The 23,088-nt window shown below is 49.6% G+C and overlaps 1 protein-coding gene and 1 non-coding gene across 9 annotated transcripts in view; both read left to right on the top strand.

Annotated features, from left to right (window-relative positions):
* The window catches only part of LOC146782919 (beta-1,3-galactosyltransferase 5-like), a 280,931-nt gene that overhangs the window by 87,679 nt on the left and 170,164 nt on the right, over positions 1 to 23,088 (top strand). For 3 of the 8 annotated variants that reach the window (XM_085636884.1, XM_085636887.1, XM_085636886.1), the window contains exon 1: positions 7,304 to 7,438. The exons of 2 other annotated variants lie outside the window; for them this stretch is intronic. The gene's annotated coding sequence lies outside the window, so the exon portion shown is untranslated. Of the gene's footprint in view, positions 1 to 1,821; positions 1,931 to 7,303; positions 7,439 to 20,395; positions 20,550 to 23,088 lie in introns of those variants that run through there. 3 more of the 8 variants (XM_085636890.1, XM_085636891.1, XM_085636885.1) reach the window with 3 other exon arrangements.
* Positions 5,403 to 5,474, top strand: TRNAA-GGC (transfer RNA alanine (anticodon GGC)). Its single transcript has one exon. It is a non-coding gene; the product is annotated as a tRNA-Ala (tRNA).

Genomic DNA, 23,088 nt, shown 5'->3' with positions numbered 1-23,088 from the left:
GTAATTTTTACCCTCCCGCTATCCAACGCTTTCCCTACTGTTGCACTCTCTGGAGTGGGAATAGTAATTTTTACCCCTACGCTATCCAAAGCTTTCCCTACTGTTGCACTCACTGGAGTGGGAATAGTAATTGTTACCCCCACGCTATCCAACGTTTTCCCTACTGTTGCACTCACTGGAGTGGGAATAGTAATTTTTACGCTCTCAATATCCAACAACATCTCTACTTTTTTACATTACTTTTATTATGTTTACATTTTAAGCTTTTTTATATTATATTATGTGTGTTTTATTTAATTGTTTTTAATATTTAATTACTTTTATATTATTTTTAATACATTTAAAAAAATTCAATATTTTAGCTAACTTTATTTTAACATTCTATATTTTGGAATCGATATTTTAGTACTTACTTGTTTGTAGATAGGGAGTCGATATTCTGTCCTTCTATATTTTGGCGTCAATATTTTGGCATTATATATTATGTCCCTCGATATTTATCACTGAACCTCCATGGTACCTGTCTGACGCTAGCAGGTGCTGCGTGCACAGAACCTGCACAAGATTGATTACGCTGAGTTTTTCTTGTCAATAATTGGTCTAGACCATTAATCAGGTGAAATAAGGCAAGTTTGCTTAATCTACATTTTACATATATCTCTTCCTCACCCTGCTCAAAAAATGTTACTCTGAAAATCTGTTCATTTCCGCTTTATCTCCTCTGCTGGGGTGTCATATTCCACATTCCCCTCACCACTGAAGATAGTGCCTCCATTTTGAAAGGGTGCTGCAGCATGGGCAGTGGCGGCTGGTAATTTTAGTAGGCAGGGGGGCAGACGGGACACAAACGCAAACATAAACACTGCCTCACACTCATACATTCACCCATGGGCGCACACACTCACATCCATTCACAACAATCACACCCAACTATTCATGCACACACGCACCAAACATTTTTAAAAAATCACACTTACCTGCAGCTCTGCTTCAGAGGTCCCAGTAGGGTTGGGACTGCAGCCTTCCCTCATTGGCTGACCCCAGGTCAGTCAATTATGGGAGGCAGCCGTCCCTACTCGTCACGGAGTGGGATGGGCACAGTGAGAGTTGCTGACCGCACACAACTCTGTGACGAGGTGTCATTGATTGACACTCAACTCTGGGCAGTTACAGTGTCTGTCAGGCTGACCTTTGCTCAGCCTGACAGACACTCTTCTTTTTAGGCATAAGGTGGGGTGACCTTGGCCCGTCTGCTATTAGGACAGGCCGGGGCCAGGCGCGCAATGCCCATTGGGCTCAAAAGGCTTCAGCCCGGCTGAGACAGCTTCCTGGGCACACACACAGCCGAACCCGAGTACTTCACAGGTCTTTAAAAGACCATTTACTGGTGAACGAGGCTTTGTTGTTCTTTCACGCCGTCTTAGAGCCCGTGCATCTTCATGCTGGAAGAATTACACCCCATGCCCCCCCCCCCCCCCCAGACATTACACTCTAGTTGCGCCTCTGGCCGCGGCTGTGTATGAGCGTGGTGTTATAGTTTGCACCTGATTACCACAGGCTTCCACTTGGTACTCAATTGTACACTGGAAATGCTCCTTTCCGCAGTTTGTGAATAGTTTATACATAATATTTGTAATTTGCAAGTAGGAAATCGCAAAACGTCAGTACACCAGTTACATGCTGCCAAGCGATGCTAGGGAATAGAACTTCATCTCAGTGGCCGGCAGAGGGCAGCAAAGCTCCACCTTCGATGTTATATAGACTCGTGATTCTATCACTGGTGTGTGGGGCTGAATGGTGTGTGGGGATGAGCTCTCATGTGATGATAACTTTGGCCATTACTGTCTGCGGGAGCCATGTCTGAGGAAGGAGCCGTGGACTGAACCGCGGACGAGCAACCCACGGACATCTTCCATCCCAGGACTGAAGGGTAGGGCTCCAAATCTTCTGCCTTCTTCCTACGCCTTGTTGTTTTTTTTCATTGCAGTATTCTCCTGACTGTGCCAAGTGTAGCTAAGTAACTCCTCTGGACATTGATAGGCATTGTATATATATATTATTATTTTTTGCATATTTATATAGCGCGAACTCGACACAAAGGTATTGGAGCGCTTTACATGAGCACCGTATTAACATTACACATTCAGGCACGGGGAGATTAAGTGATTTGCCCAGAATCACAGGATGTGGATGCGACCTCGAGGCTCGAACCCTGGTTTCCTGCACCAGAGGCGGCAGCGCAGCCGGCGGACCACATCCTCTCCCCATCTATCTGTTTTTGTCTGGTTTTATGTAGCACGAATGTGACCCAAGGGCGTTAGAGTGATTTGCAACAGAGGAACAAGCGCTACAGTAGAAAAGTAGGAAAACAGCCATAAAAAGATATGGTACATGAGGCCAATAATAACACACTTATTAACAAAGGACACATAGGAGAAAACACAAAAATGAAAACGTACAAGTGGGGAGTAAGAAACGGTGCTGGTACCTGGGAAGGTAATTCACAATGAGTGACAAGTAACAGACCCCCCGCCGAGTGCAGGGAAGGAAGGACACCGGAATATTCACCCGGGTAGAAGAAACAACCAGGGAGTGGAAGGGGAGCCTCGGGGCTGAAAACCGGAAGAGGAATTAACCACGAGAACGGGATCTCCAGATCAAGCCAGAACAGTAACTAGGCCACGTGATGGAGCCAGGAGGGATGTATTTATGCAAAGGAGTCATTTTCATATCCTTGGCGAATGCAAACAAGCAAGAGGCGTCGAACAGAGTTCGGATTGCTCCCAGTTCTGATCTGGCTGCCTGAAGAGCATCGTGCCACGGAAGGGTCTTTTTTTAGGCCCGGGGTCCTAAAAGGAGTGGTTCCACCCTGTGAGGCGGTCGTTGTCCACCAGACGGTCAGCAAAGCTGAGAGAGTTTTGTGTAAAACTCATCCAGCCTTCTGCAATGTAAGGCTGCCCGGGGGGGGGGGGGGGTTGCGCAGCGGCCCCCCCCCCCCTAAGAGGGCGGCCGCCTTAGTGCCACAGGAAGGCACAGGGGTGGGAGGTCTAGTCCCTGGGTCCACCAGGGGAGACCCCAGCAGATGGCAGCTTCCGGCGGGGGCGGGGAGGAGACAGGGGTACTTGTACTGTCTCCGCCCCTTCCTCGCCCTCTTGTCCTCTCGTTCGCCTTGATGCTGGTCGCTCCTCCTGGTCTTGCGTCGGGTTTGTCATGATCCCGGTTCCCGGTGAGTTTTTGTGGGGGCGAGAGTCGGTGGATGGAGCTCAGGGAGAGCTCATGCTTTGCATGTATGAGGCCCCGGGTTCAGCTCTCAGCATCTCCAGACTTTTGCTTGCTTAGCTTGGTTGTTGGGATGTGGACCCGTTTATCTGTCGGACGTTTGCCTTGAAAATTACCATGAAATGGGCTCCTCAATTTAAAGTTAACGGCCCGCTCGCGCGACCAGCAGTCTTCATTAGGCGCCCTTCCAAGATAACTCGTGTGATTCATTATCTTCCTGGAGAGCGAGCGGGATTTTGTATAGTTGAGTTTTTTGACTTGGGTGGATTTCGTGCAGAGGGTTAATGTGCCTGCTGCAAAGAGCGTGTGCCGAGTAGATTACAGAGTGCGTGTGATGCAAGTGGGTCAGCGGGTTGCTGTTTTTGAAAGAGGCATCCTTTTGTTACTTGCAAATTATAATTTAAGGTCCTAACATAGTGTTTGAGCCTCGGGGGCGCGTCGACATCGGTGAGTCTGTTTGCGATTAGTGTAGCTCCCCTACAAATGAATCTGTCTCGCGCTGCTCGGTCGTCATAATGCGAAGGGGTGTAGCTCAGTGGTAGAGCTCTTGGATTGCGTGTGGGAGGCCCCGGCAGGGCCGGATTTTGGGCGGTGCGACCGGGGCCATCGCGCCCAGTGCTGGTTTTTTGGGGGCTCTGAGTTTGGAAGTTTATTATGCTCTTTGAGGCGCCGGATGCTGCGTTTCTTTCCGCTGCACTTACCGGGCCTCACATGGTTGTCAGGATGGCTCGTGTGATTCGTTATCTTCCTGGAGAGCGAGCAGGATTTTGTATAGTTGAAGTTTTTGACTTCGTTGAAGTTCGTGCAGAGGTTAATGTGCCTGCTGCAAGGAACGTATGCCAAGTAGATTGCAGAGTGCGTGTGGTGTAGATAGGTCGGCTGGTGCTGTTTTAGGGGGAGGCATCCTTTTGTTGCTTGATTTTGTATCTTGGGGTCCTAGTGTTCAACGGTGAGCTACAAGCGTTCATCTGGAGCTGCTTACACACCGCAAGGCATACATTGGTGAGCATAGATTAATGTTGCAAATGGGTGCGCTCATTTTACCAAGGTGACCCTACCCCCCACGCCAAGAGGCGGCGCTGCCGCAAGATTGTCAAGGGCTCAGAGCGCTGCGGGGAAGTGTGAGTGCAGGCTCATTGAGTGCGGGTGCTGCATCGGTGCAGTGTTCGAGTGGGTTTGTTGTAGGCCCCTTGCGTAGGTAGCAGTGGCACCATTGGGAATAGGGGAGAATGCATACCTCTGTCAGCGCCGCGCTCGGAGGCTGTGTGGCTAGCACAGAGCTCTCCTGATGTGGCATTGTTGAAAACCAGGGCGAGTGCGCGTGAGCGGTGGTATGTTTTTGTGCATCTGCCGGGCCCTCTGTCCGCACCACAAGGCCCCACCGTGCGGACACGAGGGGGGCCGAGAGTGCTTGGGTTGGTGTCCGTTGGGCGCAGTGCTCCGTCCGCATTCTTGTTTATCCTACATGCCTAGCTATGGATTGGCAAGGAGTTTAGTTGCCCGTGCTTCGCCGTGCTGCATGTTGCCATGAGGCCTTCATAGTTGGGTTGATTGCAGGGAGCGAGCTGCCGCCTTAGATCGGAGAGTCCAGGTTCGAGCTCAGAGCCGTTCGACATCCGGTGAGCTTGGACCTATTCATTATCCCCCCGCGCCTAACTAAGGGATTTGTGTTGGTAGCTGGCCCCTTGCAGAGCCAAGTTTTAACTGTCCAAGTTCCGCTCGCACCACAAGTCACGGAGAGTAGGGACAACTGAGAAGAGTGTTGTGAGTTCAGCAAGGAACGATTGACCACTCCGATTTTGGAAACCTGGTACTCTATTGTCTACTGTAAAAACACTTCATGCCCATTGTTTCGTGGTGAATTCTCTCCAGTTCGTTCAAAAAATGTAGTGGGCCTTGGTTTGTGTCGGTCGGGAGTGGTCTGGGGAGGAAGCGGCACCCGACATTGTAGGCCGGAGTGAGTGCCGTTATGGAGTTGGTGGTGCAGGGTCGCACCGGTCCGCGCAGGGCATTGTTTGCGGGTCCTTTCGCCTAGCGGGGTAAGCATGGCCCCTTCGCAAAGGTGGCATCTCGGATCCCGGTTATCCCGGTGAGTGTTGGTGGTGACGAGAGCAAGAGTCGGTGGGGATGTAGCTCAGTGGTAGAGCTCATGCTTGGCATGCATGAGGCCCCGGGATCTATCCCCGGCATCTCCAGTCTTTTGCCATGCTTATCTTGGACTTTGTGCAGAGAGCTAGGCTGGCATCACGATGAAGGAAGAGACATTCCTCCAACTGGGTTGAGGACCCCGCTTAACCTTGAAAAATCCCATTAAATGGGTCTATCTCTTGTTAGTTAACTGCTCGCTCTCGCAGCCAGCAGTATATAACTAGGCGCACTTCCGACCTACCCCCCCGCCCACCGGAACGCGCCTCACCTGCCCCTCCTGGAGCAACAGCCCAAAAGGTTAAATGGGGGCTCACACAGGAACTAGGCCTCAGTCCGTGGATTTGACCATAGCTCCGGTTTACAACCCAGGAAAACCCCATGTATGTGCTGTACGCCTGTTATTCCTTTGGTCTCTCGGTGACCTCTTCACTCACGCAATGCCAGGGGCAGGCTGGGGGCGGGAGATTGCTTAGCGCGCACTTGACCCGTATCGGGGATCTTAGCGCTTTCCATAGCAACAGTTGCCTCACATGCTGGGATGTACGCATAGTGATATGCCCAGGATCGCAGTATGGCGTCGTCGTTGAACGCTGCGTCTTTTCAGCTCATATAAGTGCGGGCGGGGTTCGCACGGCGCGCCTGTCTTCTTTCCAAACTGCAATGGTGCAATCTCTGACATGTATGTCTCATTGGCTTTATTATGCTGGCGATAAGTGTCAATCACACTTGGGTAACTGTCACTCTTTACACGGTTGGCAAAAACGTCACACATAGCAAAATTAATCTCTGGCAGTATTGTTCAATCTGTTCATTTCCGCTTTATCTCCTCTGCTGGGGTGTCATATTCCACATTCCCCTCACCACTGAAGATAGTGCCTCCATTTTGAAAGGGTGCTGCAGCATGGGCAGTGGCGGCTGGTAATTTTACTTGGCAGGGGGGCAGACGGGACACAAGCGCAAACATAAACACTGGCTCACACTCATACATTCACCCATGGGCGCACACATAGACATCCAACCACAACAATCACACCCAACTATTCATGCACACACGCACCAAACATTTTAAAAAAATCACACTTACCTGCAGCTCTGCTTCAGAGGTCCCAGTAGGGTTGGGACTGCAGCCTTCCCTCATTGGCTGACCCCAGGTCAGTCAATTATGGGAGGCAGCAGTCCCTACTCGTCACAGAGTGGGATGGGCTCAGTGAGAGTTGCTGACCGCACACAACTCTGTGACGAGGTGTCATTGATTGACACTCAACTCTGGGCAGTTGCAGTGTCTGTCAGGCTGACCTTTGCTCAGCCTGACAGACACTCTTCTTTTTAGGCATAAGGTGGGGTGACCTTGGCCCGTCTGCTATTAGGACAGGCCGGGGCCAGGCGCACAATGCCCATTGGGCTCAAAAGGCTTCAGCCCGGCTGAGACAGCTTCCTGGGCACACACACAGCCGAACCTGAGTACTTCACAGGTCTTTAAAAGACCATTTACTGGTGAACGAGGCTTTGTTGTTCTTTCACGCCTTCTTAGAGTCCGTGCATCTTCACTCTGCCATTGCTGGAAGAATTACACCCCATGCCCCCCCCCCCCCCCCCAGACATTACACTCTAGTTGCGCCTCTGGCCGCGGCTGTGTATGAGCGTGGCTCCCACTTGGTACTAAATTGTACACTGGAAATGCTCCTTTCCGCAGTTTGTGAATAGTTTATACATAATATTTGCAAGTAGGAAATCGCAAAACGTCAGTACACCCGTTACATGCTGCCAAGCGATGCTAGGGAATAGAACTTCATCTCAGTGGCCGGTAGAGGGCAGCAAAGCTCCACCTTCGATGTTATATAGACTTGTGATTCTATCACTGGTGTGTGGGGCTGAATGGTGTGTGGGGATGAGCTCTCATGTGATGATAAATTTGGCCATTACTGTCTGAGGGAGCCATGTCTGAGGAAGGAGCCGTGGACTGAACCGCGGACGAGCAACCCACGGACATCTTCCATCCCAGGACTGAAGGGTAGGGCTCCAAATCTTCTGCCCTCTTCCTACTCCTTGTTGTTTTTTTTCATTGCAGTATTCTCCTGACTGTGCCATGTGTAGCTCACTAACTCCTCTGGACATTGATAGGCATTGTATATATATATATATTATTTTTTTTGTTGCATATTTATATAGCGCGAACTCGACACAAAGGTATTGGAGCGCTTTACATGAGCACCGTATTTACATTACACATTCAGGCACGGGGAGATTAAGTGATTTGCCCAGAATCACAGGATGTGGACGCGACCTCGAGGCTCGAACCCTGGTTTCCTGCACCAGAGGCGGCAGCGCAGCCGACGGACCACATCCTCTCCCCATCTATCAGTTTTTGTCTGGTTTTATGTAGCACGAATATGACCCAAGGGCGATAGAGTGATTTGCAACAGAGGAACAAGCGCTACAGTAGAAAAGTAGGAAAACAGCCATACAAAGACATGATACATGGGGCCAATGATAACACACTGATATTAACAAAGGACACATAGGAGAAAACACAAAAATGAAAACGTACAAGTGGGGAGTAAGAAACGGTGCTGGTACCTGGGAAGTGAATTCACAATCAGTGTCAAGTAACAGACCCCCCGCCGAGTGCAGGGAAGGAAGGACACCGGAATATTCACCCGGGTAGAAGAAATGCCGCTGCCCGCGTCCCACGCAGGGGGACACTCAGCAGGGCAGCCTTCTAGTGGCCGCCCGTCGGAGCCCCCCCCCCCTGCTCCGCCTCTCTAGCTAGGCCGCGCCTCGGGGAGGGGAGGCCCCAATGGGGTTTGGCCTGGGGAGGCGTGCCACAAGGATGGGCGAGGCTAGACCCCCCTTTTAGGCGCCTCACCCCCTCAGTTCTTCCTCTGCTTCCTGCGCCGCTCCTCCTGGCCACGCGAATTTGGCCACGCGAGATTTGCGTCGGACCCGTTGTCGGTCGAGTCGTGGTCTCTCCTTACTACTTTTCCGCCATTCGCCACGTCGCACCAGCGTTGGGTCCTCCTCGCAGTCCTGCACACCGGTTCGGTGACCGATTTGGTGAGTGTAGTGTGTAGTTGCTATGGGAAGCAGAGCATATGGTAGTGGTGAGTTTTGGAGATGGCGGCTGGAGCCGTTTTCGCGGGCTGTGCGGGGCGGGGGGCGGACTGTGTGGCGGGAGAGCCTGGTTTCGAGTCCGGCCGCTGGGAGGGCGGCTCGGTGTCCGATCTTGGCTGGTTGTGGGGACGCGTCGGATCGGAGGCATTGTGGTCGAGGTTTGATCGCTGCTGGTACTTGTTTGGTGGTGGAGCGCGTTGTCGTATTGTGCCATGGCCGCTGCAGATGCGGAGCGAAGTGGGTCGCCCCCATTGTCGTCGGGTCGGGTTGCGCGATGTGGGTTCGCGCGATGTGCAGAGGTTGACTGCTGTGGCGTTGGAGCATGTGTCTTCGGGTTCGTGTGTGTGGCCCTCCGATTTCCTTGACGGTGCCCACGCAGTGATGGGTTGCTGTGGGGACGTCGAAGAGGTTTGTTGTCTAGCTGCCCCCTGTAGGAAAAGAAACTTTTCGTGGGGCTGTGATGTTGCAAGGAGTCGCCCTTACGCCTGTCTCCCCCTTGCTACCTACATCCATCCAGGGCCGGACTACCCGGCCCTGATAAAGTGCTTGGCCGCCTCTTCCTCTCGTACAGGGCCGATTTGCGGCACAACTGCCCCCATGACTATATAACTGCTCCTGTCTGCCTATCTTTAGCTGCTGCAGTGCCCCAGTGCCCTTGAGCCGGCGCAGGGCGTTATGCAAAACGTAGCACCTTATTGCCGAATTCAAACACTTCTGGCATGCCAGGGACTTCCCTGTCCCCTGCTGTAAGGCGTCTCGAGGCTTCTCTTCCAGGAGGCGGGCCTGGTGGGTGGGAGGCTACCCCGGCATGGTACGCTCACCTTTTAGTTGGGGCGAGATGGTTGTGCTTGGTGAGCGAGTTGGCCTAACGGCGAGAGCGGCCAACCTCAAACCTGTAACCGGGTTCGAGTCTCGGGAAAGACGCTGAGCATCCTGTGATTCTGCAAATCACCCTATCTACCCCTGCCTAACAGGGGCTGGCATTTGCAATGCAATCGGTCTCGCTTTTCCCAGGAGCCGGCGGCAAATTGGCGCCTGGAGGCCCTGACGGGTGATTGTTCACGCTTTACAGGTGTGGATTCTTGTTTGTGCATGGCGCCGCTACAAGAGGGCAGTTTGTCTCGGTTGTTGTGCCCAGTTGCCTGCACACCGTCTCGCCGGCAGCCCCGTGGCCATAAGCCATTGAGGGGGGGCTCACAGTCGGTGCTTGGCTGCTGGGCGTGCTTGCGGCCCCGTGTGTTCTTACCATGGAATAAGCACGAGCAGTTCCCCCCCCCCCTTGTTGTAACGATCCCATACCATCCTCTTCATGCCGCAATTCGCCGTCATAACCCAACGCATGCGCTTACCGATGTTAAACGCGAACATAATGCCGTATTGCTTGTCGCATGGTACGTTTCACCGTTAAATAATTTAATGTGTTCCCATCGCTGGGATGCCGGCGCATCCTCTCTAAAAGGCGCTGTTGACTGCCCCGAATGCACGACCGCTTGGTGGGGCAGGAGTGTTCCGTGAGTTTATTCTCCCCGCAGGACAGTCCACTTGCTGCCTCAGTGACCCCCAGTTTCTGCTGTTTGCTTTGTGTTATCCACGCTCTCTACCGGTTCTGTGCCATGTGCGCCCTTCCTTTCATTCCCGCTGCTGGCAGCAATCGGAGCGGTAACTTTTGGGCGTGGTAGGCCACAACGAAATGTAAATGTCGGTATTTTTAAAAGGATTTGCTTACGTGACACACTTAAAAGTTTGGGAGTCAATGATTTTAATACTGTAAAGTTGTTGATGGAAGGCTCGGCGCACAGGACGGAAGGCTGAGCCGGGGAACACATTTGCCCGAGCTCCAGCCTGGACCCTGGGGGGCGGAGGAGGGACTTGGCGAGGAACTCGGTGGGGCCGCGTGTAACCTAAATAATTTGGCTGGCTAGTGCGTAGGCAGCAAAGACATTGAATCCACTGCACAAATACTACTGTTTCCGAGCGTGTTAATTATTCCCTGTGTGTGCACCATGTGCCCACAGACCGTCGCAGTAATGCCCGGGGTGCTCTCTGTGCCAGCACATTTTCTAGTAGCACTCTGTGTTTTTTCATGCCCGCAGGCTGTCTCAGTAATGCACTGTCAGTACTTCTTGTGCAACGTTGTTTAAGCGTCTTGTGCCAAAAGACTATCTGAGCAATAATACACGGCCTGTGCTACCTTTAGCCCGTTTTTAACGCACTATCCCAGTAATGCCTTCTGTGTGCTCGTTGTGCCCAAAGGCTGTTTCTGCAGTGCACTGTTGGTACACCTTGTGCCCCGGTGTACACTGCACTGTGTGTGATGCAACTTTAGCTCCTATGTTCACACACTAACTCGTTGTGCACGTTCATGGGTCATCCTGAAAGTTACACAGGGTCAGGCCTGGTTAGTACTTGGATGGGAGGCCCAAAGGGGAACACCAGGATGATGCTATTTTGGAAACAGATTTTATAGGTATTGTACTGCTCTTGTCTATTTGGTGGCAATGCGCGTAGATCAGAGTGGGTGTTAAACCTGGCAAAGGTGCTTGTTGTTTTTCAGTCCTTTGGCCTTTCTTTTCAGTATGCAGATGCTTCCACCCAGGCGCATCCCCTTTTCCTCTCGCTGGTTTCTGATGGTGCTGTCACTTTTGCACAGGGAAGTTTATGGCAGGGGACACAAAGGAGCAAATGAATATGCTGCTGAATCCTGCATTTTCACGCAGCATGATTTGCCTATCTGGAATATGCTCGGTGAGATTCTCGGGCCTGTTTTTGCGCGAAGGGTGGTGCACTTTGCTGTGGAGGTGCTTGCTCCAAGCCCTCTACTGAGAAGGCCATCTCAAGGAAGCCGCTTCTGGTGGCCATGGTTTACTTAGTGTTAAAGTGCGGTGAAGTTTGTTAGGTGTCACAATTTGTTGACCTTTTTTGCAGTGTGTGACTCATAGTCTACGTATACATTGTTAAACTTGATGGAATGGCTCTTGGCCGTGAAGGAGGTGTGATTTCTCGGTTATTGCCTGCGTTGGGACAGGCAGGCTGACCTAGTGTGTGAGTTCTTGTGTGGCCAAGTGCAAACATCTAGCAGTATCCACTGCGTTACCAGCCTCTTGTGTAAGTCGTTCCTTTGCCTTGCAGTTTGAAAACAGCTGGTGTAATGTTTCTTTCAAACCAGTCATAGTGGCAGCTCAGTCTATACAGAAAGTCAGCAGCCTGCGCTGTTTTGAGACAAGCTGAAGGCCTGGGTTTGTGGGGCATACAGAACATCTTGTAGGTATTTATTACCGTGAGTGCCACGCTTAAGTCAAGAGATGCTGCCGCCTTTCATCTTTAGCCTTGCTATTCTGAAACAGCTGGTGTAATGTTTTCTGCAACTCAGTCATAGTGGCAGCTAGTTCATACAGGAAAGTCATCGGCCTGAGCTGTTTGGAAACAAGCGGAAGGCCTAGGTTTGTGTGTCATACATAACATCTTTAAGGTTATTCTCCCTGGTCCACAGGGAGGCCAGGGAAAGCACAGAGTGACATGGTTTTACCGAGACTTAGCCTGGCTTGCCGCTTCTGCGACCCTGTGAGGTTTGTTTATGTATTGTATGAAGGTGACAGAGGCTGTCACTGTTGTTTGATAGGCACTTGGGCCAGATGACATTTAAAGTGCATTGTGTGCTGGAAACTAAGGAGCGGGTCCATTTAGTAAGCACAAGGAGCACGGGGGCGTTTCTAGCTCTAAAAGGAAAGTTGAGACAACCCAGTTAAGTTTCAGTGCAAGGCCACATTTGGTGGGGCAATTCCAGGCGTAAAGCATTAAGCCAGTCAGCCCAGAGAATTAGACAGGCGTACGATTAGCTAAGATTTTGTTCAAACTGAGGGAGAGCATATCGACCATAATTAATTGTGGAACCAGAAAAAGCTTTTCAAAGTAATGCTGTAGATTTCCGGTAGAATGCTGTATGGATAGGCTTCAGGGATAGGCCATGACCTTTCTGGAAGGGGCATCTTCTTGACCTGTGTCAAACTGGGAAAGGAAGTAAGGCGGGCTTTATAACTCTTTATTCTACCTGCGTTGGCACATCTTGTCAGGAGTGATTGTCAAAGGTTTTGCCTTCAGCCAGTCTAGGTTAACACGCATCCACTCCAAGCTAATTGTTCATGATGATATTGGGCCGCATATACACGGCCCAGTATTAGGCCCCTGGGGTTGTCAGTGTCGTGAATTACTAAATTCTACTGAACTGGAGGTGTGACCGGGTTTTTTTTTTACACTAGCAGAAGTTTGGGCGTGCAAGCCTCCACCTAGGGGGGTGGCTGGCTGAATTTGATGAACTACTTCAAACGTTTCACAGCACTGCATGTGGGAGAGTGTCAATTCCTGTGCATACTTCAACCAGACACCCCAGAATGAGCGTCAATCACCTGTGCACACTTCAACCAGCGACCATACCTCTTGAATTTTGCACTTAAACTTCTAGTAGTGGAAAGGGCTTAACACCTTCTGAAATGAGCATGACCAGAGATGTGCTGCTTTCCAATGACATTTGACAGGTTAAATGGGCAAAGCTAGTGGAAAAGCCAGATGTAGTGTCATCATTTAAAGCAGACGTGACCCAGGTATTGGCAAGATAGAGACACTGCCAACTATGAAGATGTGAACGAAATCATAACTGGGGCTCACAACAAATTATTTGATAAAATACGAAGTTTCTTTTTTCAAGCGACTATGTCGGTGCCACGAATTACCTATAGCACAGCATCATCGGTATAACAAGGACGGTAGGCAAACCTATTAACTCCGTGCAGCAGCAATAAAGTCTACAAGCTAGCTTTTATTCAACAAGCAAGGAAATTGGATACGCTGTCCCAGTGGAGAACAAGAAAAGATTGGGATGAACAGTGGGACTAGTATAAGACTCTAGCGTCCAAGTTAATGCAACTTAATTTGCAAGTAGAAAGGTTAAAACGAGGAGATGTTGCTAAGATATGGGTCAGTTTGTCGTAAACAATAGGATAATAAAATGTGAAAGGAAGCAAACTTAGGGAGTTAATGGCCAAAAAGGTAAACATGGCAGAGTTAGCAGTTTTATCGATTGTTCATTGATTTGGCCTAGCATGCTGTAGGAAGGTGGGATTGTCTCAGCGAATCATTTGCCAACAATGCTGTCACCAGCTAAGGTTTGTGGCAGTAACCATTCAGAGACAGTGACATGAAGAAGCCAGGGACAGTGAGCATATGTTTCCCGTGTGCTGGGTGAGAGTACATAGACAGAGGCTGTCGCCCCCATACTGTCTGATGGTCACAGCTTTTAAGGGCCCATCCCCTCATTAGATACCCGTGATGTCAGCTTGTGTTTATATACGTAGGGAAAGTGGTTAACTCACACGTTACCTTCACCCTGCTTTTTGTGCTGTAGCTGTTGGGAACACACTCCTAAGCCAGGAAGGCCACTAATTTGGCCAATTGAAAAATCTTAATAGGATTGCAGGTCCATAAGCGCCTATTTCACCAATGACTTGTTACCCATGCCATATTTCCCAGCCTGAGAAACAGATTTAGGTGTTGCTCTTCTCGCTCAGCCTTTCCTTGGAGCCAGGGAGTTGGGAAACGTTCACAAATCCGGGTCCTCGAGCTGAGAGATTTATTCTTCGGCAGCTCAGTCAGTCATATTGGCTTTATCCGGAGTCATGATAAAAAGCGTCCATATAGCTGTTACGTTAAATGTTTTGCCCTGCCGAGAAATCATGCAACCCTCGTAGCAGCAGCAATTCGGGAACCATGACGCTATCAATACATCACCTTTGTAGACTAAGTGGAATTTACAACCTTTTGTGCTAGGATATGAAGGGAATCGATGGATTGAAGAATTTCAGCTATGGTTCAGTTCTGGCTCCACATGTAGGTGCTAGATCTTCCCATAATTACGTTAGGTAGATCTGCAGTGGCATCGCTAAGGAAGTCAGGAACTCCATTCACGTCTAAGCTGAACGGCAGTGGGGCCAAAAAGACATCCTTTGTTAGTCTGCCCTGGGCTCCTGAGTAATGTTGCAAATTAATGCTGTCATTTACGGGTTACAGAACAGGACCCATAATTTAGCCCACTAAAGCTAGCTCGTAGGGGCAGGGCGCCCACAACAGCGAAGGGAGGAAGGGGGGCTCTGGCAGCGACGGAAGCCTCCCCAGAGCTGTGGCGGAGTTACAGGGCGATCTGGAGGCAGAAGGGTACAGTAAGGGTACCTCTGCGACAGGCGGTATAGTAAGGGTACCCCTGTCAGGCACAGTAAGGGTGCCCGAGCCAAGGTCCGGGAGCCGGAGGAGGTTCTGGGAAGACCGCGACGGCGCCCCGTTAGTCCTTCGGGCGGTTGGGGGGCCTGACCAACCGGGGGTGTGCCACAACACGCTCCGCCCCCGTTAAAGGGGGCGGGAGTATGAGACTGATCCAAAGGAGGATCTGGAAAAAAATGTGCCGCACTGCCGGGCATCGACCCACCGTGCGTGCTGGCTCGCCAGGCGGGCGGAGCAGCGAGGGGCTGCTTGCCCTGGATCGCCCGTAAGATAAGCCACTTATCGTCATACTTATGTTGTATGAAATAAACCTGCAGCAGTTCTTCACCCATAATAAAGTGTCGGTTTAATCTTTGGGTGACGTCTGTGCTTGAGTGTTGAGTGGAGCGGATGACGGTGTGGTCACTACAACCAGGGAGTGGAAGGGGAGCCTCGGGCTGAAAACCGGAAGAAGGAATTAACCACGAGAACGGGATCTCCAGATCAATCCAGAACAGTAACTAGGCCACGTGATGGAGCCAGGAGGGATGTATTTATGCAAAGGAGTCATTTTCATATCCTTGGCGAATGCAAACAAGCAAGAGACGTCGATCAGAGTTCGGATTGTTCCCAGTTCTGATCTGGCTGCCTGAAGAGCATCGTGCCACGGAAGGGTCTTTTTTTAGGCCCGGGGTCCTAAAAGGAGTTCCACCCTGTGAGGCGGTCGTTGCCCACCAGACGGTCAGCAAAGCTGAGAGAGTTTTGTGTACAACTCATCCAGCCTTCTGCAATGTCTGATCGCTAAAATCTCAGTTTTTCTGGGAGTTTTATATAGCACGAACTCCACTGGAAGGGATCAGAGCGCTTTACCTGCAGCACCAGTTGCGTTACAGGTGATCGCATAACTTTGTTAGGCACGGAGAGATTAACTGATGTGCCCAGAATCACAGGATGGTGAGCGTCCCTGCAGAGACTCGTAGCAGGTGACTGAGCTTTAAGGTAGACCGCTCTAGCCGTTAGCCCACGTCCTCTCCCACTTAGCGAGCTCCCATCTGCTAACAAACATGGAGGTCCAGACTCCATGCCAGAAGAGATGAGCTATCCAAAGGTCGTGTATGTCAGCACAGGCTGCAACACCGTGCAAGGCTGTATTAGTCCCACTCACAGCATCAGAAAAGGCCAGCGCCTAAGAGCTTTCTGTCCACCAGACTCAGGCGCGCAACGCCCATTGGGCTCAAAGGGCTTCAGCCCCTCCCCCCCCTTATGTGTGTTAGCCACCCGGGCACACACTCAGCCGCACATGAGTACTTCACAGGTCTTTAAAAGACCATTTGCTTGTTTACGAGGCTTTGTTCCTGCAGATAGTTAACTGTCCTACAGCGCCTAGAGGCCAGGCCTATCTGGTGATAGATACATGTGCTCTGCAACTCCACTGTAACATTAACATACATTTAGCCCAGTCTCACTCACTGGTAAAGTTTGTCAGACGCGCCACGTGCTGCAGTCGCTCTACACATGGCAAGGAACGCCAGCCTTTGTTATATGTGGCCTGGCACGAGGGCTGCGTGGTGGCGCGAGGGCATCCCATCCGCCAGAACACTCTCGCCTCTCCCATGAAGCTTCAAATGATGCAGGTCTCAAGTTTACAGAGCAGCTTGGGCTCCTGAAAGCAGGGCCTGGCCACATTTAGAAGGAAAAATACATCTGAGTGTGAACCACGTTTCACGTCATCATGTACCCGTGTTCTTTCACGCCACTATGAACCTGCACCTAATGTCTAAAGAAAACCCACTGGATTTACAAAAACGTAAAGGATGCTCGTGAACCTGCCCCCCTCCCCTCCCCACCCCACCTCAGCGACAGCAGCTAAGTTACTAATCTTGAAATAATGAAAAGCAAGGACGGTCTAGCCGGATTCAAAGCTGTGAAACATAGAGGTCTGCAGCATGCGCCGAGCCACCAGAGCTATCTTACCAATGGCAGCTTGTACTGGCTTAGTTAGTATAGTGCTTACTCTTAAACACTATGTGCAGCCGACCAGTTAGAACAGATCTTGGCAGGGTAGGCGCAGCCTTTCAGCCTGCCGAGGCTGATAACAACCTGTCCTACACCGGCATGTTTATTCTGTATAATGTATAATGATGCAATGTATACAACACACTGTACAACCTTTCTGCCACTCAGCAACACCGTCATGTGGTATACTAGTTATAATTAATCCAGTTGGCCGCACACTGCTCGTCACACCAGCATGTTACCCCAAGGAACTCTGGTCATTGTAGTGGCGACGGCGAGTACGCCTATGCCACAGTGTTGAAAAGAAGTGTATGTGTCGCATTAGCCATCCCTGGACACGTGTTTCGAGGTAGTTGCCTCTCGTCAGCAGGGAGCAGGTAAATGTAAAGGGGTGCCGCGTGGACTGCCAGTAACGTAAAAACAGGTAGAGTACCTCTCATGGCGCGCAGGTGCTGGTCCAGAGCTCGTCAGCCCGAATGGCTCAAGGGAGGCAACTACCTCGAAACACGTGTCCAGGGATGGCTAATGCGACACTTACTTTCTTTGAATTCTTTTGGCACAGGCGTAATCGCCGTCGCCACTACATGGACCACAGTTCCTTGGGGTAACATGCTGGTAGGACGAGCAGAGTGCGGCCAATTGGATTTTTTGTATTAAGGCTCCCTTGAGCCATTGGGCTGACGAGCCCCGGATCAGCACCTGCGCGCCATGAGTGGTACTTTACCTGATAATACTTTTTTGGCAGTCTACGCGGCAACCCCACACACTCACCTACTCCCTGCTGACGAGAGGCAACTACCTCGAAACACGTGTCCAGGGATGGCTAATGCGACACTTACTTTCTTCGAATACTTTTGGCACAGGCGTAATCGCCGTCGCCACTACATGGACCACAGTTCCTTGGGGTAACATGCTGGTAGGACGAGCAGAGTGCGGCCAATTGGATTTTTTTAATAGTTATAATTGTCTCCCTGGAGACACCACTTCGCCATCGCCTGCACTTTCAAATGGTGTGATAATGCTACCTTGATTATAATGTACACAAACCCGGTAATATTGCACAGTGGAGAAAACTACCCAAACGCTCCACACGCTACCTTCAGGCACTGACAATGCCACATAACGGCCGAGTCCTTCCCAAACACATTTTTTATTTTATTTCTTGAGTCTCCGGGAATTATAATTGCCGTAATCTATCCAAGCGCCACATTTTTACTATTATGTGCCACTAATCTCTCTTACACACAGAGAGGTCTTTTTACACTCTCTACCCTTGGCGGGCACCGATCACTGGATCGAACGCGCATCCGGCGCTCAATTAACCAGCCTGTCGGTTCCACAGCCAGAACGGCGGGAAACCTCAGCATAAATTAGAATACGTCGCGCGCGGTCGTTGTCATTGCACCGAGAGCAGAATCAAGATGCTGGACTGCAGCTGACTCACGCGGCTTCAGCAGTCTCCACGGAGATCCGTTCGGTCATATAATACTCTGGTAAGTCCTGGCACTCAGGCAGACACAGCCTAACCTCCTCTCCTTTCCATCGTTAGGATACCATTTCTCCCTCTCTCCCCGCAGGAAATCCCAGGGCGCTATCACTGCAGCCTCTAAGGACTAATTACACCGCTACGGCTGTAGCATATCTATCAACGAGCCAGCGGGCCTTAACATATCCTGAAGGGCCTGCCTTGCCTCACATCAAGGTAAATATTGTAGCTAACCACCTGTAACATATACCCAGGTATATAACTTTATAGACACTAACGGATTGATTTCTCATTCCATCCGGCCTGGTCCTCATGTGAGTTTTCAGTTTCACTTTTTCACTGTGGCACATCATTTTCACCAAAGCTGCGCATATCACAACCCAGGTAACCCCTTCTTATCTCAGTCCTTCTCTACCATTTCTTGCACCTGTGCCGGTATATGGGCCTTATGCTTTCCTTAGTTTGTTTTAGATGTCCCAACATCGTCAGTCCTGAAGAGGCCCCACATACACAGAAGGGTCGAAACGCCGTCGACAAGCACAGAGAACGGACCATTACTCAGCATGTTTTATTGTGTACCTGTGCTGTTGAAATAGTATATCTCTATGGCCGTTTCTCAGGATTCATGGAAACCGTGTTTATAATCATTCACTTTACATATTCACCTTTTGTTGGTTCCATTTTTCACTTGGGGACACAATGCACAAACTGTTGCGCTTTTGATTGAAAAGAAGTGTACATATATTCCTATTGTTTTTCTATAAATATGCTATACCGAATTATACTGTGTAGTCGGTTTCTTGCCCTCTGACATTAATGCTCCCTTTTTATTGTGATTGTGCATAAATATTGCTTAAATAAGTCCACATAGTCCTCAGGAACCATTGTTTCTTATATATAAAAAAGAGGCTGATAAGATGAGCACCACTGTGTTGGGTGCTAGTAAAAAGTATTAATTTAAATTCCATTAAATCACAAAATGACTGGGTAGGCACTATGCTTGCTGAAATTGGCCGACAAAGAAAGCGCATAGAAGGAGTTTTCCTCCGTGTTGACAGGTGCACAGAATAGTAGAATGTTCTCTGCTCTTGTGCAACATCCGAGTTGAGTGAGCGGGGCATTCATTCATTCATATAAATTGTGCAAATAGTTCAACTACCCATTGACTAGAATCATGTACTCCACTGGTGAAGCAAGCAAAGCACTCTGGGAACTCACGCCCAAGCACAAACAAGTAGCTAACCGGATATTCCGCAGCAGGCAGAGAGCAGGCAATATGACAGGTACAGGAGAAACCAAGGGACTGGCAGGTGACACTTGTGACGCAAATGCTGGGCCTAAACCCATTGAGCAGCCCTGCCAAGTGCTACATAGTGAGACAATTTTGGGTGCTTGTGGTGATGTTGGGAAATTATTAAATTGTATTAAGCTAACCCGAGATGCATGGCACATGGCAGGACTCTTCCCGTTCTAGGTCTGGTATAAAATACAGATTTAATACATACTAATAAAAAAATGCTACTAAAAATGCGATTTAATTTTGGATCAGCTCAGATGACAGCGTTTCGGTGGAGTGAGACTGATCGCAAATGATGGCTGAATCCGCATCCGGACGGGGTGAACACCGAGAGGCAAAGGAGTTCCTCTCCCGAGGAATAGTTTGCTGTCTCCGCCCTGCCATCGGCCCCCTGGGGCTGGTGCTGGCTCCGGCGCTGATCCATGGTCTTGTTTTTTTGTGTGAAAAGCAGTGCTTTAAATGGGCCGGTACTCACCGGTACTTAGTACCGGCACTTGTACATTTTATACGTTTGAGTACCGGAACTTCTCCTTGCCCAAAGAGAGTACCGGTACTCATGGGGCAGCAATTCAAACTCTGAGATTTGTCATTTAAAAAACAGAAGCGGGACAGAGAAGGCGAGTAGGCTGTTTTGTTTAAGCACTGATAATTGAGTGCTAATCTACCCTTTCAAGGCGCTAATTGAGCTGCCGCCCGTTTGCATTTACTCAGGGCTGGCAGGGATTTTGGGAGGGGCCTGAGTCACGCTACAAATATTGACACAGGGTCCACCCAGGCTCCTTGGAATCGATAGCACAGCAGGTGTGTGAGCAGGGCTTTCCAACAGCCGTATCTCACGACAGGGCGTCAAAGAAGGCTTCCTGCCGGCAGAGCAGAGCAGCACTTGTTTGGAGCCAGGCTGAGGACGAAGGTGGAGATAGTGACGCAGAGCGGGAATCAAGGTTTCTAACGTGGATGTCAGCGAACGTGAGCATTTTCTAAAACACGTATTGACTGTCCTGTCTGCGCGTAGCAGTGCTTCTATGACACTGTGGGTGTGTCTTGCATGAGTGCTGTTGTCTGCAGGGTCCAGCACCAGATATATAGCTGCACGCCTTGAATTACCACACTCTGCCCATAAAGCGCATGTGAAAGGTTCCGCATGTTGCAAGTGCTAGGCCACTTTCTCTCCAGTGCAGATGTGCTTTCTCCGCAGTTCCAGCACAGCTGTATTTTGTTTTTCAGAAGCAAGGAGAGCCCAGCCAGAGCCAAACCACAAATTCTGGCTTGGCCTTAAAAGCCTGTGCATAAGTGGAGCCTTGACAATATTCCCACCGTTGTTTTATCCCATGGAAGCATTTCACTTTGGTGCATCAGCTTAAATCACAGCATTGCGAGTGGTTTTGCTCTCACGGTTACAACACTGCCATTAGTGAACCAGGAAGCAAGGTGATTTTAAGGTGTACATTATGTATGGCCTACTTTCTTTTCGAGAATGAAGCAGCATTATCGTATATTAAATCTAATACAAGATTTTATTGTACAGCACACATCTGGAACTTGTGCATTTGAATATACTATCAATCACATGTGTTAACAAACAAATGGAGGCTTAGTAAGATAATATATTTGTCTTGCATCACACAGTTTGGTCAGTGGGGAAGTCGGGGTTGTTCCCACAATGTCTGCTTTCACTTTGTGCACTTCAGCCTCTAGGAGGCTGTATCTTTTTTTTCTCTGCTGTTTTACAATAAAGTTCACTATTTGTCTTTATTGTTTGCACATGAGATTAGAGTTTGGTTGACATGCAGAGGCAACATCAACATTAAGTTCATTTTCGACTTGAGGGTGCAAGAGGGCCTGGAACTGAGCCAGAGCCAGGCATCCTAGCATGATTTTTCAGCAGCTTGCCCACCTCCAGAAAGAGAGAATCACACTTTAGAACAAGTAAGGAGCTTTGAGGCAAAGCTATGCCACCTAGGGGGTGCTGGATGATGTCTGCTAGGTGGCAATGAGACAAGAGGGTTAACCATATATAAATGTTTCCCACATTTTTATAAGGAAAATATATTGTGCAAGTCATATGTGATTTAGGTGTTGCACCATGATAAGCCCACTTTAATATTTAATGTACCTTTTTGTACTTATAAGGGGAAAGGAATATTCAAGAGATACCGGAAATGCTTTAGTATCATTATACAAATATGCACACCAATTAAATATCAGTTAAATTAAATATGTGCCCCTGGCCGGTTCCCATAGCACTGCCCGTAGCCCAGCCCCTGTAGCCCCGCCCCCAAACCTCACCCTCTAGTCCATATCTTAATTTGGTGAGTACCTGCACTTATTTTTTTCCATTTAAAGCACTGGTGAAAAGGCGTGTTAGCCAAAGGCCATCTTTCAGGTTTGCCCGCCCCTCCTATCCAGGAGACCTCCTGCCTCAGCTCACTTGTTTTAAAGGAGCAAAAAGTGAATTTATCGGCTGCCTGTAAATTCCTGGCATTCCCGCACCGCCCCTGCCTTCTGCACAAGCCCTTACCTGCAGGAGCAGTGCACCCAGAGAGCAAACGACGCCTAATAACATGCTCCGAGGTACATCTTTGCTTTTTGAAGGAAAAGGGTCTGTTGACGAGAGTTTAATTTCCAGCTGCACGCTGTATTCACAGCTGTATCTGTGTTTACCCCAATGGCCTGATGAGTCCGTAAACATATGTATCTGTATCCAGATGGGTTTCCATTTATTGCAGACACCTACAGCCAGGTCACAGCTAGCAAACAAGCATGTGCAATGCAATAGGTGTCGCATTACTAAAAGTGTGAGCTATTGGCGTTGCATTATTATTTGCAACACCAATAGCTCAACTTTCAGTAATGCGAGACCTATTGCATTGCAAATGCTTGTTTCTTTTCTGTTTAATCACTCTACAGGAGTACTTGTGGTGTCCTGGTGTGTCCCTCGTGTACATCTCCAACTCTGCATCGCTCACTGCCCATGTCTTCCCCCCGCCCTTGCGTGCTTAGCCCATCACTGTGTTGTTTTTTGCCTGTGTGCTTCTCTCTCCACCTCTGCTTTGCACACTCTCTTGTTTGCTCCACCCATGTTCCTATCTCTGTTTGCTCTGTGTTCCTTCCCTGCACCCTCCATGTTGCATCAAGCACCCCCTTCTATTGCTTGCACTCCTCCATGTTGCTTCTTCCATCTGTTCTGCTCTTCTTTTTATCCAATCCAACTTTGACCAGCAACAAGAAAAAAGAGGTCCTAACATTTTGTGGGTGTGCACACTTGGTGCACGCAATTACAATATGGTGCAGGTGGCCACTTAGTGCTTTTCTCCCCTTTTTTGAAAGCCATACATTGGGGATTCTATACAGCGTCCATAGAAACATTGGCAAAGCCAAAAGATCCAAAAGGCGAGATCTATTGTGTTTGCCAATGCTTGCTCCAGCAGTATGAGCCACCATTCCTATCCTTGCATGGGCTGCTTTCATTTCAGCACTGGGTCTTCATCTACTGTTATATCGATGG

Source organism: Triturus cristatus, chromosome 12 (genome assembly GCF_964204655.1).
Source record: "Triturus cristatus chromosome 12, aTriCri1.1, whole genome shotgun sequence".
NCBI lineage: Eukaryota > Metazoa > Chordata > Amphibia > Caudata > Salamandridae > Triturus > Triturus cristatus.
Note: the sequence above shows the minus strand (reverse complement) of the source record. Positions and strands in the feature narration are given on the sequence as shown.